This window comes from Pseudophryne corroboree, chromosome 11, assembly GCF_028390025.1.
Source record: "Pseudophryne corroboree isolate aPseCor3 chromosome 11, aPseCor3.hap2, whole genome shotgun sequence".
Taxonomy (NCBI): Eukaryota; Metazoa; Chordata; class Amphibia; order Anura; family Myobatrachidae; genus Pseudophryne; species Pseudophryne corroboree.
This window is the reverse complement of record NC_086454.1, coordinates 167,852,851-167,872,214: the sequence shown is the minus strand read 5'-3', so window position 1 is coordinate 167,872,214 and position 19,364 is coordinate 167,852,851. Positions and strand designations below refer to the sequence as shown.

The following is a 19,364-nucleotide window of genomic DNA, read 5'->3' as shown; positions in this document are numbered from 1 at the left end:
CTTAATTTCTACAAGATACAGAAATATTCATTCAGAGAGATATTTAAAACATTGTATTTACAAATAAAACCATTAGGACCTACCAATTTGTATTTACAGATTATTAGTTTCAGAGTCCAGAATTGTTAACAGTACACCATGAAAGCTCATTCATATGGTGGCAAGTAAAAATTTTTCTCACAGTGTAAGATTCTTAGAGGTTACATTTTATTGGAATTATATTACCGATAAACCTGTCTCTCAGTGTGTATGATTCTTAATTTATGCAATTTATAGATATTTTCTTTCTCAGAGATATGAACTGCATAATACTTACAAAAAAACAATAGGACCTACCAAGATGTAAATACAAATCATGGATTCAGAGTCCAAAATGGTTACAAATACACCAGGAAACCTCATTCATGAGGAAGCATTTAAACAGTTTTTATTAGAATGTACTCTCAGGGAAATATAAACTGAACGGTACTTACAAAAAATCAATAGGACCTACCAAGATTTAAATACAGATCACTGGATTCAAAGATCAGAGTGGTTACCAATACACCAAGAAACCTCATTCATGAGGGAGAGCTAAACATTTTTTCTAAAATGTTAGATTCTTAGAAGACACATTTTATTGCAATTATTGTACATATATTTACATCAACGCTTATTTGGGTTATATAGTAAAATTCATATAATTACATACATTTCTATAACTACCTATTTTTAGCTTTTAGTACATATTTACAAAAATCAGTGATTTAAAAAAATGATTCTATGTATGAAAAAGAAGACTTTCTGTCAATCAAGAACTTAAACTGAAGGTACTAAAACACATCAGGTCCCACCAAAATTTGAACTCGGATCGCTGGATTCAGAGTCCAGAGTGCTAACCATTACACCATGGAACCTCTCTTCTAACACCACATATACAACTTTCTCTTAGAGTGTGAGATCTTATTTTCTACAAGTTACAGGAATAATAATCAGAGAGATAAGTATTACATTGTATTTACAAAAAAGCCATTAGGACCTACCAAATTTTTATACAGATTATAGGTTTCAGAGTCCAGAATTGTTAACAGTACACAATGAAACCTCATTCATATGGTAGCATGTACATTTTTTTGTCAGAGTATAAGATTCTTAGTGGATACATTTTATTGGAATTAAATGACAGATAAACCTGTCTCTCAGTGTGTAAGATTCTTAATTTATGCAATTTATAGATATTTTCTATCTCAGAGATATTAACGGTATTGTACTTACAACAAAACCAATAGGACCTACCAAGATGTAAATATAGATCATGGATTCAGAGTCCAAAATGTTTACCAATACACCATGAAACCTCATCCATTAGGGAGCATCTAAATATTTTTATAAGAATGTACTCTCAGAGAGATATGAACTGAATGGTACTTACAAAAAACCAATAGGACCTACCAAGATTTAAATACAGATCACTGTATTCAAAGATCAGAGTGGAGTGGTTACCAATACACCAAGAAACCACATTCATTAGGGAACATCTAAACATTTTTTTCTAAAATGTTAGATTCTTAGAAGACACATTTTATTGAAGTTATTGTACATATATTAACATCAATGCTTATTTGGATTACACAGTAAAATTCATATAATTACAAACATTTCTATAACTACCTTTTTTTAGATTTTAGTACATTTTTACAATAATCAGTGATTTTAAAAAAAATTATTATATGTATAAAAAAGAAAAGTTTTTGTCAATCAAGGACTTAAACTGAAGGTACTAAAATGCACCCGGTCCCACCGAGATTTGAACTCAATTTACTGGATTCAGAATACAGAGTGCTAACCATAACACCATGGAATCTCCCTTCTAATAACACATATAAAACTTTCTCTCAGAGTGTAAGATCTTAATTTCTACAAGATACAGAAATATCCATTCAGAGAGATATGCAAAACATTGTATTTACAAATAAAACCATTAGGACCTACCAATTTGTATATACAGATTATTGGTTTCAGAGTCCAGAATTAATAACAGTACACCATGAAAGCTCATTCATATGGTGGCATGTAAAAAAAATGTTCTCACAGTGTAAGATTCTTAGAGGTTACATTTTATTGGAATTATATTACCGATAAACCTGTCTCTCAGTGTGTATGATTCTTAATTTATGCAATTTATAGATATTTTCTTTCTCAGAGATATGAACTGCATAATACTTACAAAAAAACAATAGGACCTACCAAGATGTAAATACAAATCATGGATTCAGAGTCCAAAATGGTTACAAATACACCAGGAAACCTCATTCATGAGGAAGCATTTAAACAGTTTTTATTAGAATGTACTCTCAGGGAAATATAAACTGAACGGTACTTACAACAAATCAATAGGACCTACCAAGATTTAAAAACAGATCACTGGATTCAAAGGTCAGAGTGGTTACCAATACACCAAGAAACCTCATTCATGAGGGAGAGCTAAACATTTTTTTCTAAAATGTTAGATTCTTAGAAGACACATTTTATTGCAATTATTGTACATATATTTACATCAACGCTTATTTGGGTTATATAGTAAAATTCATATAATTACATACATTTCTATAACTACCTATTTTTAGCTTTTAGTACATATTTACAAAAATCAGTGATTTAAAAAAATTATTATATGTATGAAAAAGAAGACTTTCTGTCAATCAAGAACTTAAACTGAAGGTACTAAAACACATCAGGTCCTACCAAAGTTTGAACTCGGATCGCTGGATTCAGAGTCCAGAGTGCTAACCATTACACCATGGAACCTCTCTTCTAACACCACATATACAACTTTCTCTTAGAGTGTGAGATCTTATTTTCTACAAGTTACAGGAATAATAATCAGAGAGATAAGTATTACATTGTATTTACAAAAAAAGCCAGTAGGACCTACCAAATCTTTATACAGATTATAGGTTTCAGAGTCCAGAATTGTTAACAGTACACAATGAAACCTCATTCATATGGTAGCATGTACATTTTTTTGTCAGAGTATAAGATTCTTAGTGGATACATTTTATTGGAATTAAATGACAGATAAACCTGTCTCTCAGTGTGTAAGATTCTTAATTTATGCAATTTATAGATATTTTCTATCTCAGAGATATTAACTGTATTGTACTTACAACAAAACCAATAGAACCTACCAAGATGTAAATATAGATCATGGATTCAGAGTCCAAAATGTTTACCAATACACCATGAAACCTCATCCATTAGGGAGCATCTAAATATTTTTATAAGAATGTACTCTCAGGGAGATATGAACTGAATGGTACTTACAAAAAACCAATAGGACCTACCAAGATTTAAATACAGATCACTGTATTCAAAGATCAGAGTGGAGTGGTTACCAATACACCAAGAAACCACATTCATTAGGGAACATCTAAACATTTTTTTCTAAAATGTTAGATTCTTAGAAGACACATTTTATTGAAGTTATTGTACATATATTAACATCAATGCTTATTTGGATTACACAGTAAAATTCATATAATTACAAACATTTCTATAACTACCTTTTTTTTAGATTTTAGTACATTTTTACAATAATCAGTGATTTAAAAAAAATTTATTATATGTATAAAAAAGAAAAGTTTTTGTCAATCAAGGACTTAAACTGAAGGTACTAAAATGCACCTGGTCCCACCGAGATTTGAACTCAATTTACTGGATTCAGAATACAGAGTGCTAACCATAACACCATGGAATCTCCCTTCTAATAACACATATAAAACTTTCTCTCAGAGTGTAAGATCTTAATTTCTACAAGATACAGAAATATCCATTCAGAGAGATATGCAAAACATTGTATTTACAAATAAAACCATTAGGACCTACCAATTTGTATATACAGATTATTAGTTTCAGAGTCCAGAATTGTTAACAGTACACCATGAAAGCTCATTCATATGGTGGCATGTAAAAAATTTTCTCACAGTGTAAGATTCTTAGAGGTTACATTTTATTGGAATTATATTACCGATAAACCTGTCTCTCAGTGTGTATGATTCTTAATTTATGCAATTTATAGATATTTTCTTTCTCAGAGATATGAACTGCATAATACTTACAAAAAACAATAGGACCTACCAAGATGTAAATACAAATCATGGATTCAGAGTCCAAAATGGTTACAAATACACCAGGAAACCTCATTCATGAGGAAGCATTTAAACAGTTTTTATTAGAATGTACTCTCAGGGAAATATAAACTGAATGGTACTTACAACAAATCAATAGGACCTACCAAGATTTAAAAACAGATCACTGGATTCAAAGGTCAGAGTGGTTACCAATACACCAAGAAACCTCATTCATGAGGGAGAGCTAAACATTTTTTTCTAAAATGTTAGATTCTTAGAAGACACATTTTATTGCAATTATTGTACATATATTTACATCAACGCTTATTTGGGTTATATAGTAAAATTCATATAATTACATACATTTCTATAACTACCTATTTTTAGCTTTTAGTACATATTTACAAAAATCAGTGATTTAAAAAAAATATTATATGTATGAAAAAGAAGACTTTCTGTCAATCAAGAACTTAAACTGAAGGTACTAAAACACATCAGGTCCTACCAAAGTTTGAACTCGGATCGCTGGATTCAGAGTCCAGAGTGCTAACCATTACACCATGGAACCTCTCTTCTAGCACCACATATACAACTTTCTCTTAGAGTGTGAGATCTTATTTTCTAAAAGTTACAGGAATAATAATCAGAGAGATAAATATTACATTGTATTTACAAAAAAAAAGCCATTAGGACCTACCAAATTTTTATACAGATTATAGGTTTCAGAGTCCAGAATTGTTAACAGTACACAATGAAACCTCATTCATATGGTAGCATGTACATTTTTTTTGTCAGAGTATAAGATTCTTAGTGGATACATTTTATTGGAATTAAATGACAGATACACCTGTCTCTCAGTGTGTAAGATTCTTAATTTATGCAATTTATAGATATTTTCTTTCTCAGAGATATTAACTGTATTGTACTTACAACAAAACCAATAGAACCTACCAAGATGTAAATATAGATCATGGATTCAGAGTCCAAAATGTTTACCAATACACCATGAAACCTCATCCATTAGGGAGCATCTAAATATTTTTATAAGAATGTACTCTCAGAGAGATATGAACTGAATGGTACTTACAAAAAACCAATAGGACCTACCAAGATTTAAATACAGATCACTGTATTCAAAGATCAGAGTGGAGTGGTTACCAATACACCAAGAAACCACATTCATTAGGGAACATCTAAACATTTTTTTCTAAAATGTTAGATTCTTAGAAGACACATTTTATTGAAGTTATTGTACATATATTAACATAAATGCTTATTTGGATTACACAGTAAAATTCATATAATTACAAACATTTCTATAACTACCTTTTTTTTAGATTTTAGTACATTTTTACAATAATCAGTGATTTAAAAAAAAATTATTATATGTATAAAAAAGAAAAGTTTTTGTCAATCAAGGACTTAAACTGAAGGTACTAAAATGCACCTGGTCCCACCGAGATTTGAACTCAATTTACTGGATTCAGAATACAGAGTGCTAACCATAACACCATGGAATCTCCCTTCTAATAACACATATAAAACTTTCTCTCAGAGTGTAAGATCTTAATTTCTACAAGATACAGAAATATTCATTCAGAGAGATATGTACTACATTGTATTTACAAATAAAACCATTAGGACCTACCAATTTGTATATACAGATTATTGGTTTCAGAGTCCAGAATTGTTAACAGTACACCATGAAAGCTCATTCATATGGTGGCATGTAAAAAAAATTCTCACAGTGTAAAATTCTTAGAGGTTACATTTTATTGGAATTATATTACCGATAAACCTGTCTCTCAGTGTGTATGATTCTTAATTTATGCAATTTATAGATATTTTCTTTCTCAGAGATATGAACTGCATAATACTTAAAAAAAAACAATAGGACCTACCAAGATGTAAATACAAATCATGGATTCAGAGTCCAAAATGGTTACAAATACACCAGGAAACCTCATTCATGAGGAAGCATTTAAACAGTTTTTATTAGAATGTACTCTCAGAGAAATATAAACTGAACAGTACTTACAAAAAAACAATAGGACCTACCAAGATTTAAATACAGATCACTGGATTCAAAGATCAGAGTGGCTACCAATACAGAAGGATTTGGTTTGGATCCGCACAGGAAAATTATAGAAATAATGAACATAGATTTGTACAAAGATTGTAGAAAACTGTTCAAGAAACCAACAATACCGAGCTAAATGATCCTTAATAAGGGTATCTCAAAATTATTAGGTGGTTGGTGGTGCTCCCAGAGTCAGTAATAGTCGTATAGGGGAAAGAACAAAGAAAGACTCTGTGTTGGGGCACACTTTGAAATTTAAAATAAATTTATTAAGACTTAACTTTTAATACAATAAAGTATAAAACAAAGAGAGAATTTGATACCGGAAAGTGTTCAAGATACACAAAATATGCATATAATAATAACAAAGTGTGCCCCAACGCAGAGTCTTTCTTTGTTCTTTCCCCTGGTTACCAATACACCAAGAAACCTCATTCACAAGGGAGAGCTAAACATTTTTTTCTAAAATGTTAGATTCTTAGAAGACACATTTTATAGCAATTATTGTACATATATTTACATCAACGCTTATTTGGGTTATATAGTAAAATTCATATAATTACATACATTTCTATAACTACCTTTTTGTACATATTTACAAAAATCAATGATTTAAAACAATTATTATATGTATGAAAAAGAAGACTTTCTGTCAATCAAGAACTTAAACTGAAGGTACTAAAACACATCAGGTCTCACCGAGATTTGAACTCGGATCGCTGGATTCAGAGTCCAGAGTGCTAACCATTACACCATGGAACCCCTCTTCAACACCACATATACAACTTTCTCTTAGAGTGTGAGATCTTATTTTCTACAAGTTACAGGAATAATAATCAGAGAGATAAGTATTACATTGTATTTACAAAAAAAGCCATAGGGACCTACCAAATTTTTATACAGATTATAGGTTTCAGAGTCCAGAATTGTTAACAGTACACAATGAAACCTCATTCATATGGTAGCATGTACATTTTTTGTCAGAGTATAAGATTCTTAGTGGATACATTTTATTGGAATTAAATGACAGATAAACCTGTCTCTCAGTGTGTAAGATTCTTAATTTATGCAATTTATAGATATTTTCTTTCTCAGAGTTATTAACTGTATTGTACTTACAACAAAACCAATAGAACCTACCAAGATGTAAATATAGATCATGGATTCAGAGTCCAAAATGTTTACCAATACACCATGAAACCTCATCCATTAGGGAGCATCTAAATATTTTTATAAGAATGTACTCTCAGAGAGATATGAACTGAATGGTACTTACAAAAAACCAATAGGACCTACCAAGATTTAAATACAGATCACTGTATTCAAAGATCAGAGTGGAGTGGTTACCAATACACCAAGAAACCACATTCATTAGGGAACATCTAAACATTTTTTTCTAAAATGTTAGATTCTTAGAAGACACATTTTATTGAAGTTATTGTACATATATTAACATCAATGCTTATTTGGATTGCACAGTAAAATTCATATAATTACAAACATTTCTATAACTACCTTTTTTTAGATTTTAGTACATTTTTACAATAATCAGTGATTTAAAAAAATGTTTTATATGTATAAAAAAGAAAAGTTTTTGTCAATCAAGGACTTAAACTGAAGGTACTAAAATGCACCTGGTCCCACTGAGATTTGAACTCAATTTACTGGATTCAGAGTACAGAGTGCTAACCATAAAACCATGGAATCTCCCTTCTAATAACACATATAAAACTTTCTCTCAGAGTGTAAGATCTTAATTTCTACAAGATACAGAAATATTCATTCAGAGAGATATGTAAAACATTGTATTTACAAATAAAACCATTAGGACCTACCAATTTGTATTTACAGATTATTAGTTTCAGATTCCAGAATTGTTAAATGTACACCATGAAAGCTCATTCATATGGTGGCATGTAAAAAAATTTCTCACAGTGTAAAATTCTTAGAGGTTACATTTTATTGGAATTATATTACCGATAAACCTGTCTCTCAGTGTGTATGATTCTTAATTTATGCAATTTATAGATATTTTCTTTCTCAGAGATATGAACTGCATAATACTTACAAAAAAACAATAGGACCTACCAAGATGTAAATACAAATCATGGATTCAGAGTCCAAAATGGTTACAAATACACCAGGAAACCTCATTCATGAGGTAGCATTTAAACAGTTTTTATTAGAATGTACTCTCAGGGAAATATAAACTGAACGGTACTTACAAAAAATCAATAGGACCTACCAATATTTAAATACAGATCACTGGATTCAAAGATCAGAGTGGTTACCAATACACCAAGAAACCTCATTCATGAGGGAGAGCTAAACATTTTTTTCTAAAATGTTAGATTCTTAGAAGACACATTTTATTGCAATTATTGTACATATATTTACATCAACGCTTATTTGAGTTATATATTAAAATTCATATAATTACATACATTTCTATAACTACCTATTTTGAGCTTTTAGTACATATTTACAAAAATCAGTGATTTAAAAAAATATTAAATGTATGAAAAAGAAGACTTTCTGTCAATCAAGAAATTAAACTGAAGGTACACATCAAGTCCCACCGAGATTTGAACTCGGATCGCTGAATTCAAAGTCCAGAGTGCTAACCATTACACCATGGAACCTCTCTTCTAACACCACATATACAACTTTCTCTTAGAGTGTGAGATCTTATTTTCTAAAAGTTACAGGAATAATAATCAGAGAGATAAGTATTACATTGTATTTACAAAAAAAAGCCATTAGGACCTACCAAATTTTTATACAGATTATAGGTTTCAGAGTCCAGAATTGTTAACAGTACACAATGAAACCTCATTCATATGGTAGCATGTACATTTTTTTGTCAGAGTATAAGATTCTTAGTGGATACATTTTATTGGAATTAAATGACAGATAAACCTGTCTCTCAGTGTGTAAGATTCTTAATTTATGCAATTTATAGATATTTTCTTTCTCAGAGATATTAACATTATTGTACTTACAACAAAACCAATAGAACCTACCAAGATGTAAATATAGATCATGGATTCAGAGTCCAAAATGTTTACCAATACACCATGAAACCTCATCCATTAGGGAGCATCTAAATATTTTTATAAGAATGTACTCTTAGAGAGATATGAACTGAATGGTACTTACAAAAAACCAATAGGACCTACCAAGATTTAAATACAGATCACTGTATTCAAAGATCAGAGTGGAGTGGTTACCAATTCACCAAGAAACCACATTCATTAGGGAACATCTAAACATTTTTTTCTAAAATGTTAGATTCTTAGAAGACACATTTTATTGAAGTTATTGTACATATATTAACATCAATGCTTATTTGGATTACACAGTAAAATTCATATAATTACAAACATTTCTATAACTACCTTTTTTTAGATTTTAGTACATTTTTACAATAATCAGTGATTTAAAAAAATGTATTATATGTATAAAAAAGAAAAGTTTTTGTCAATCAAGGACTTAAACTGAAGGTACTAAAATGCACCTGGTCCCACTGAGATTTGAACTCAATTTACTGGATTCAGAGTACAGAGTGCTAACCATAACACCATGGAATCTCCCTTCTAATAACACATATAAAACTTTCTCTCAGAGTGTAAGATCTTAATTTCTACAAGATACAGAAATATTCATTCAGAGAGATATGTAAAACATTGTATTTACAAATAAAACCATTAGGACCTACCAATTTGTATATACAGATTATTGGTTTCAGAGTCCAGAATTGTTAACAGTACACCATGAAAGCTCATTCATATGGTGGCATGTAAAAAAAATTCTCACAGTGTAAAATTCTTAGAGGTTACATTTTATTGGAATTATATTACCGATAAACCTGTCTCTCAGTGTGTATGATTCTTAATTTATGCAATTTATAGATATTTTCTTTCTCAGAGATATGAACTGCATAATACTTACAAAAAAACAATAGGACCTACCAAGATGTAAATACAAATCATGGATTCAGAGTCCAAAATGGTTACAAATACACCAGGAAACCTCATTCATGAGGAAGCATTTAAACAGCTTTTATTAGAATGTACTCTCAGAGAAATATAAACTGAACAGTACTTACAAAAAAACAATAGGACCTACCAAGATTTAAATACAGTTCACTGGATTCAAAGATCAGAGTGGTTACCAATACAGAAGGATTTGGTTTGGATCCGCACAGGAAAATTATAGAAATAATGAACATAGATTTGTACAAAGATTCTAGAAAACTGTTCAAGAAACCAACAATCCTGAGCTAAATGATCCTTAATAAGGGTATCTCAAAATTATTAGGTGGTTGGTGGTGCTCCCAGAGTCAGTAATAGTCGTACAGGGGAAAGAACAAAGAAAGACTCTGTGTTGGGGCACACTATGAGATTTAAAATAAATTTATTAAGACTTAACTTTTAATACAATAAAGTATAAAACAAAGAGAGAATTTGATACCGGAAAGTGTTCAAGATACACAAAATATGCATATAATAATAACAAAGTGTGCCCCAACGCAGAGTCTTTCTTTGTTCTTTCCCCTGGTTACCAATACACCAAGAAACCTCATTCACGAGGGAGAGCTAAACATTTTTTTCTAAAATGTTAGATTCTTAGAAGACACATTTTATAGCAATTATTGTACATATATTTACATCAACGCTTATTTGGGTTATATAGTAAAATTCATATAATTACATACATTTCTATAACTACCTTTTTGTACATATTTACAAAAATCAGTGATTTAAAACAATTATTATATGTATGAAAAAGAAGACTTTCTGTCAATCAAGAACTTAAACTGAAGGTACTAAAACACATCAGGTCTCACCGAGATTTGAACTCAGATCGCTGGATTTAGAGTCCAGAGTGCTAACCATTACACCATGGAACCCCTCTTCAACACCACATATACAACTTTCTCTTAGAGTGTGAGATCTTATTTTCTACAAGTTACAGGAATAATAATCAGAGAGATAAGTATTACATTGTATTTACAAAAAAAGCCATAGGGACCTACCAAATTTTTATACAGATTATAGGTTTCAGAGTCCAGAATTGTTAACAGTACACAATGAAACCTCATTCATATGGTAGCATGTACATTTTTTGTCAGAGTATAAGATTCTTAGTGGATACATTTTATTGGAATTAAATGACAGATAAACCTGTCTCTCAGTGTGTAAGATTCTTAATTTATGCAATTTATAGATATTTTCTTTCTCAGAGATATTAACTGTATTGTACTTACAACAAAACCAATAGAACCTACCAAGATGTAAATATAGATCATGGATTCAGAGTCCAAAATGTTTACCAATACACCATGAAACCTCATCCATTAGGGAGCATCTAAATATTTTTATAAGAATGTACTCTCAGAGAGATATGAACTGAATGGTACTTACAAAAAACCAATAGGACCTACCAAGATTTAAATACAGATCACTGTATTCAAAGATCAGAGTGGAGTGGTTACCAATACACCAAGAAACCACATTCATTAGGGAACATCTAAACATTTTTTTCTAAAATGTTAGATTTTTAGAAAACACATTTTATTGAAGTTATTGTTCATATATTAACATCAATGCTTATTTGGATTGCACAGTAAAATTCATATAATTACAAACATTTCTATAACTACCTTTTTTTAGATTTTAGTACATTTTTACAATAATCAGTGATTTAAAAAAATGTTTTATATGTATAAAAAAGAAAAGTTTTTGTCAATCAAGGACTTAAACTGAAGGTACTAAAATGCACCTGGTCCCACCGAGATTTGAACTCAATTTACTGGATTCAGAGTACAGAGTGCTAACCATAAAACCATGGAATCTCCCTTCTAATAACACATATAAAACTTTCTCTCAGAGTGTAAGATCTTAATTTCTACAAGATACAGAAATATTCATTCAGAGAGATATGTAAAACATTGTATTTACAAATAAAACCATTAGGACCTACCAATTTGTATTTACAGATTATGAGTTTCAGATTCCAGAATTGTTAAATGTACACCATGAAAGCTCATTCATATGGTGGCATGTAAAAAAAATTCTCACAGTGTAAGATTCTTAGAGGTTACATTTTATTGGAATTATATTACCGATAAACCTGTCTCTCAGTGTGTATGATTCTTAATTTATGCAATTTATAGATATTTTCTTTCTCAGAGATATGAACTGCATAATACTTACAAAAAAACAATAGGACCTACCAAGATGTAAATACAAATCATGGATTCAGAGTCCAAAATGGTTACAAATACACCAGGAAACCTCATTCATGAGGAAGCATTTAAACAGTTTTTATTAGAATGTACTCTCAGGGAAATATAAACTGAACGGTACTTACAAAAAATCAATAGGACCTACCAATATTTAAATACAGATCACTGGATTCAAAGATCAGAGTGGTTACCAATACACCAAGAAACCTCATTCATGAGGGAGAGCTAAACATTTTTTTCTAAAATGTTAGATTCTTAGAAGACACATTTTATTGCAATTATTGTACATATATTTACATCAACGCTTATTTGAGTTATATATTAAAATTCATATAATTACATACATTTCTATAACTACCTATTTTGAGCTTTTAGTACATATTTACAAAAATCAGTGATTTAAAAAAAATATTATATGTATGAAAAAGAAGACTTTCTGTCAATCAAGAAATTAAACTGAAGGTACACATCAAGTCCCACCGAGATTTGAACTCGGATCGCTGAATTCAAAGTCCAGAGTGCTAACCATTACACCATGGAACCTCTCTTCTAACACCACATATACAACTTTCTCTTAGAGTGTGAGATCTTATTTTCTAAAAGTTACAGGAATAATAATCAGAGAGATAAGTATTACATTGTATTTACAAAAAAAAGCCATTAGGACTTACCAAATTTTTATACAGATTATAGGTTTCAGAGTCCAGAATTGTTAACAGTACACATTGAAACCTCATTCATATGGTAGCATGTACATTTTTTTGTCAGAGTATAAGATTCTTAGTGGATACATTTTATTGGAATTAAATGACAGATAAACCTGTCTCTCAGTCTGTAAGATTCTTAATGTATGCAATTTATAGATATTTTCTTTCTCAGAGATATTAACTGTATTGTACTTACAACAAAACCAATAGAACCTACCAAGATGTAAATATAGATCATGGATTCAGAGTCCAAAATGTTTACCAATACACCATAAAACCTCATCCATTAGGGAGCATCTAAATATTTTTATAAGAATGTACTCTTAGAGAGATATGAACTGAATGGTACTTACAAAAAACCAATAGGACCTACCAAGATTTAAATACAGATCACTGTATTCAAAGATCAGAGTGGAGTGGTTACCAATTCACCAAGAAACCACATTCATTAGGGAACATCTAAACATTTTTTTCTAAAATGTTAGATTCTTAGAAGACACATTTTATTGAAGTTATTGTACATATATTAACATCAATGCTTATTTGGATTACACAGTAAAATTCATATAATTACAAACATTTCTATAACTACCTTTTTTTAGATTTTAGTACATTTTTACAATAATCAGTGATTTAAAAAAATGTATTATATGTATAAAAAAGAAAAGTTTTTGTCAATCAAGGACTTAAACTGAAGGTACTAAAATGCACCTGGTCCCACTGAGATTTGAACTCAATTTACTGGATTCAGAGTACAGAATGCTAACCATAACACCATGGAATCTCCCTTCTAATAACACATATAAAACTTTCTCTCAGAGTGTAAGATCTTAATTTCTACAAGATACAGAAATATTCATTCAGAGAGATATGTACTACATTGTATTTACAAATAAAACCATTAGGACCTACCAATTTGTATATACAGATTATTGGTTTCAGAGTCCAGAATTGTTAACAGTACACCATGAAAGCTCATTCATATGGTGGCATGTAAATTTTTTTCTCACAGTGTAAAATTCTTAGAGGTTACATTTTATTGGAATTATATTACCGATAAACCTGTCTCTCAGTGTGTATGATTCTTAATTTATGCAATTTATAGATATTTTCTTTCTCAGAGATATGAACTGCATAATACTTACAAAAAAACAATAGGACCTACCAAGATGTAAATACAAATAATGGATTCAGAGTCCAAAATGGTTACAAATACACCAGGAAACCTCATTCATGAGGAAGCATTTAAACAGTTTTTATTAGAATGTACTCTCAGAGAAATATAAACTGAACAGTACTTACAAAAAAACAATAGGACCTACCAAGATTTAAATACAGTTCACTGGATTCAAAGATCAGAGTGGTTACCAATACAGAAGGATTTGGTTTGGATCCGCACAGGAAAATTATAGAAATAATGAACATAACTTTGTACAAAGATTGTAGAAAACTGTACAAGAAACCAACAATACCGAGCTAAATGATCCTTAATAAGGGTATCTCAAAATTATTAGGTGGTTGGTGGTGCTCCCAGAGTCAGTAATAGTCGTACAGGGGAAAGAACAAAGAAAGACTCTGTGTTGGGGCACACTTTGAAATTTAAAATGAATTTATTAAGACTTAACTTTTAATACAATAAAGTATAAAATAAAGAGAGAATTTGATACCGGAAAGTGTTCAAGATACACAAAATATGCATATGATAATAACAAAGTGTGCCCCAACGCAGAGTCTTTCTTTGTTCTTTCCCCTGGTTACCAATACACCAAGAAACCTCATTCACGAGGGAGAGCTAAACATTTTTTTCTAAAATGTTAGATTCTTAGAAGACACATTTTATAGCAATTATTGTACATATATTTACATCAACGCTTATTTGGGTTATATAGTAAAATTCATATAATTACATACATTTCTATAACTACCTTTTTGTACATATTTACAAAAATCAGTGATTTAAAACAATTATTATATGTATGAAAAAGAAGACTTTCTGTCAATCAAGAACTTAAACTGAAGGTACTAAAACACATCAGGTCCCACCGAGATTTGAACTCGGATCGCTGGATTCAGAGTCCAGAGTGCTAACCATTACACCATGGAACCCCTCTTCAACACCACATATACAACTTTCTCTTAAAGTGTGAGATCTTATTTTCTACAAGTTACAGGAATAATAATCAGAGAGATAAGTATTACATTGTATTTACAAAAAAAGCCATAGGGACCTACCAAATTTTTATACAGATTATAGGTTTCAGAGTCCAGAATTGTTAACAGTACACAATGAAACCTCATTCATATGGTAGCATGTACATTTTTTGTCAAAGTATAAGATTCTTAGTGGATACATTTTATTGGAATTAAATGACAGATAAACCTGTCTCTCAGTGTGTAAGATTCTTAATTTATGCAATTTATAGATATTTTCTTTCTCAGAGATATTAACTGTATTGTACTTACAACAAAACCAATAGAACCTACCAAGATGTAAATATAGATCATGGATTCAGAGTCCAAAATGTTTACCATGAAACCTCATCCATTAGGGAGCATCTAAATATTTTTATAAGAATGTACTCTCAGAGAGAAATGAACTGAATGGTACTTACAAAAAACCAATAGGACCTACCAAGTTTTAAATACAGATCACTGTATTCAAAGATCAGAATGGAGTGGTTACCAATACACCAAGAAACCACATTCATTAGGGAACATCTAAACATTTTTTTCTAAAATGTTAGATTCTTAGAAGACACATTTTATTGAAGTTATTGTACATATATTAACATCAATGCTTATTTGGATTGCACAGTAAAATTAATATAATTACAACATTTCTATAACTACCTTTTTTTAGATTTTAGTACATTTTTACAATAATCAGTGATTTAAAAAAAATGTATTATATGTATAAAAAAGAAAAGTTTTTGTCAATCAAGGACTTAAACTGAAGGTACTAAAATGCACCTGGTCCCACTGAGATTTGAACTCAATTTACTGGATTCAGAGTACAGAGTGCTAACCATAACACCATGGAATCTCCCTTCTAATCACACATATAAAACTTTCTCTCAGAGTGTAAGATCTTAATTTCTACAAGATACAGAAATATTCATTCAGAGAGAGATGTAAAACATTGTATTTACAAATAAAACCACTAGGACCTACCAATTTGTATTTACAGATTATTAGTTTCAGAGTCCAGAATTGTTAAATGTACACCATGAAAGCTCATTCATATGGTGGCATGTAAAAATTTTTCTCACAGTGTAAGATTCTTAGAGGTTACATTTTATTTGAATTATATTACCGATAAACCTGTCTCTCAGTGTGTATGATTCTTAATTTATGCAATTTATAGATATTTTCTTTCTCAGAGATATGAACTGCATAATACTTACAAAAAAACAATAGGACCTACCAAGATGTAAATACAAATCATGGATTCAGAGTCCAAAATGGTTACAAATACACCAGGAAACCTCATTCATGAGGAAGCATTTAAACAGTTTTTATTAGAATGTACTCTCAGGGAAATATAAACTGAACGGTACTTACAAAAAATCAATAGGACCTACCAAGATTTAAATACAGATCACTGGATTCAAAGATCAGAGTGGTTACCAATACACCAAGAAACCTCATTCATGAGGGAGAGCTAAACATTTTTTTCTAAAATGTTAGATTCTTAGAAGACACATTTTATTGCAATTATTGTACATATATTTACATCAACGCTTATTTAGGTTATATAGTAAAATTCATATAATTACATACATTTCTATAACTACCTATTTTGAGCTTTTAGTACATATTTACAAAAATCAGTGATTTAAAAAAATATTATATGTATGAAAAAGAAGACTTTCTGTCAATCAAGAAATTAAACTGAAGGTACTAAAACACATCAGGTCCAACCAAAATTTGAACTCGGATCGCTGGATTCAGAGTCCAGAGTGCTAACCATTACACCATGGAACCTCTCTTCTAACACCACATATACAACTTTCTCTTAGAGTGTGAGATCTTATTTTCTACAAGTTACAGGAATAATAATCAGAGAGATAAGTATTACATTGTATTTACAAAAAAAGCCAGTAGGACCTACCAAATCTTTATACAGATTATAGGTTTCAGAGTCCAGAATTGTTAACAGTACACAATGAAACCTCATTCATATGGTAGCATGTACATTTTTTTGTCAGAGTATAAGATTCTTAGTGGATACATTTTATTGGAATTAAATGACAGATAAACCTGTCTCTCAGTGTGTAAGATTCTTAATTTATGCAATTTATAGATATTTTCTATCTCAGAGATATTAACTGTATTGTACTTACAACAAAACCAATAGAACCTACCAAGATGTAAATATAGATCATGGATTCAGAGTCCAAAATGTTTACCAATACACCATGAAACCTCGTCCATTTGGGAGCATCTAAATATTTTTATAAGAATGTACTCTCAGAGAGATATGAACTGAATGGTACTTACAAAAAAACAATAGGACCTACCAAGATTTAAATACAGATCACTGTATTCAAAGATCAGAGTGGAGTGGTTACCAATACACCAAGAAACCACATTCATTAGGGAACATCTAAACATTTTTTTCTAAAATGTTAGATTCTTAGAAGACACATTTTATTGAAGTTATAGTACATATATTAACATCAATGCTTATTTGGATTGCACAGTAAAATTCATATTTTTACAAACATTTCTATAACTACCTTTTTTTTAGATTTTAGTACATTTTTACAATAATCAGTGATTTAAAAAAATGTTTTATATGTATAAAAAAGAAAAGTTTTTGTCAATCAAGGACTTAAACTGAAGGTACTAAAATGCACCTGGTCCCACTGAGATTTGAACTCAATTTACTGGATTCAGAGTACAGAGTGCTAACCATAAAACCATGGAATCTCCCTTCTAATAACACATATAAAACTTTCTCTCAGAGTGTAAGATCTTAATTTCTACAAGATACAGAAATATTCATTCAGAGAGATATGTAAAACATTGTATTTACAAATAAAACCATTAGGACCTACCAATTTATATTTACAGATTATTAGTTGCAGATTCCAGAATTGTTAAATGTACACCATGAAAGCTCATTCATATGGTGGCATGTAAAAAAAATTCTCACAGTGTAAGATTCTTAGAGGTTACATTTTATTGGAATTATATTACCGATAAACCTGTCTCTCAGTGTGTATGATTCTTAATTTATGCAATTTATAGATATTTTCTTTCTCAGAGATATGAACTGCATAATACTTACAAAAAAACAATAGGACCTACCAAGATGTAAATACAAATCATGGATTCAGAGTCCAAAATGGTTACAAATACACCAGGAAACCTCATTCATGAGGAAGCATTTAAACAGTTTTTATTAGAATGTACTCTCAGGGAAATATAAACTGAACGGTACTTACAAAAAATCAATAGGACCTACCAAGATTTAAATACAGATCACTGGATTCAAAGATCAGAGTGGTTACCAATACACCAAGAAACCTCATTCATGAGGGAGAGCTAAACATTTTTTTCTAAAATGTTAGATTCTTAGAAGACACATTTTATTGCAATTATTGTACATATATTTACATCAACGCTTATTTGGGTTATATAGTAAAATTCATATAATTACATACATTTCTATAACTACCTATTTTGAGCTTTTAGTGCATATTTGTTGAAATATGTACAACAGACTATGGGTTTGTTTATATGCATGTAGTTACCGTACAGGGGCAGCAGATGGCGCTGTATACTTACAGAGGTGTAGTGTTTGTCTGTTGCATATGTTTGTACTTGTTTGTTTTACCTCACATGTGTGTTCTAGAAAGGTCTCTGAGAGAAGGAGATGAGCTGATGATACTGAAACTTGTTGTTATATTGATCCTGCTATTCAGTACTATATAAAGAAGATATACATCTCAAGTCTCGTTCTGTCTGTATACAAGGTAACTCCTGAGGTGATACTTTATCTATAAGACTTCCCGCTGCACACCTATGGTATCGATCCATCGCACTATGCCAACAGGTTATGGGCCCAGACTGGAGTCTATACAAGATAAAGTTTTCAGGAGTGCATCCTAAGCAGCATCCAGATCACGAGTCGCACTGCAAGTCCCAGCAGGCGCAGACAGCAGACTGTGTAACGCACACAAGAAACAACCCAGGAGAACCTTGGAAAGAAA

General features: G+C 30.6%; 5 non-coding genes across 5 annotated transcripts; all 5 read right to left on the bottom strand.

Annotated features, from left to right (window-relative positions):
* Nucleotides 1-824: 824 nt before the first annotated feature.
* TRNAQ-CUG (transfer RNA glutamine (anticodon CUG)) lies at nt 825-896 on the bottom strand. Its single transcript has one exon. It is a non-coding gene; the product is annotated as a tRNA-Gln (tRNA).
* Nucleotides 897-6,879: 5,983 nt separating this feature from the next.
* Nucleotides 6,880-6,951, bottom strand: TRNAQ-CUG (transfer RNA glutamine (anticodon CUG)). Its single transcript has one exon. It is a non-coding gene; the product is annotated as a tRNA-Gln (tRNA).
* A 1,808-nt stretch (nt 6,952-8,759) lies between these two features.
* TRNAQ-UUG (transfer RNA glutamine (anticodon UUG)) lies at nt 8,760-8,831 on the bottom strand. Its single transcript has one exon. It is a non-coding gene; the product is annotated as a tRNA-Gln (tRNA).
* Nucleotides 8,832-12,910: 4,079 nt separating this feature from the next.
* On the bottom strand, nt 12,911-12,982 carry TRNAQ-UUG (transfer RNA glutamine (anticodon UUG)). The gene has a single exon. It is a non-coding gene; the product is annotated as a tRNA-Gln (tRNA).
* A 2,198-nt stretch (nt 12,983-15,180) lies between these two features.
* TRNAQ-CUG (transfer RNA glutamine (anticodon CUG)) lies at nt 15,181-15,252 on the bottom strand. Its single transcript has one exon. It is a non-coding gene; the product is annotated as a tRNA-Gln (tRNA).
* Nucleotides 15,253-19,364: the final 4,112 nt, after the last annotated feature.